Genomic DNA, 300 nt, shown 5'->3' with positions numbered 1-300 from the left:
CACATGGCTGCATTCATCGTGTCATTACAGCTGAAATCACTCGTATCAACCCTCCATCAACCCGAGTGACGGAGAGGATCACCCAGTGTCGAGCTCCTTCCGCTGTGTACACTTTGCACGTTGCATTCCATCGGACATCAAGCGAAACGTGGGAGGGACGTCAGAGTGTGATTGTTGATCAGATGACGGCATCGTTGTGTAATCGATGTGTCACTATGTCTCTGGAGACCCCCCCCCCCCTCCCTCCCTCGTGAGACTTTATTATTTTGGACCAGATGTGGAAAACAAGACTGGACCCCA

This window comes from Gasterosteus aculeatus, chromosome 17 (genome assembly GCF_964276395.1).
Source record: "Gasterosteus aculeatus chromosome 17, fGasAcu3.hap1.1, whole genome shotgun sequence".
Taxonomy (NCBI): Eukaryota; Metazoa; Chordata; class Actinopteri; order Perciformes; family Gasterosteidae; genus Gasterosteus; species Gasterosteus aculeatus.
Note: the sequence above shows the minus strand (reverse complement) of the source record.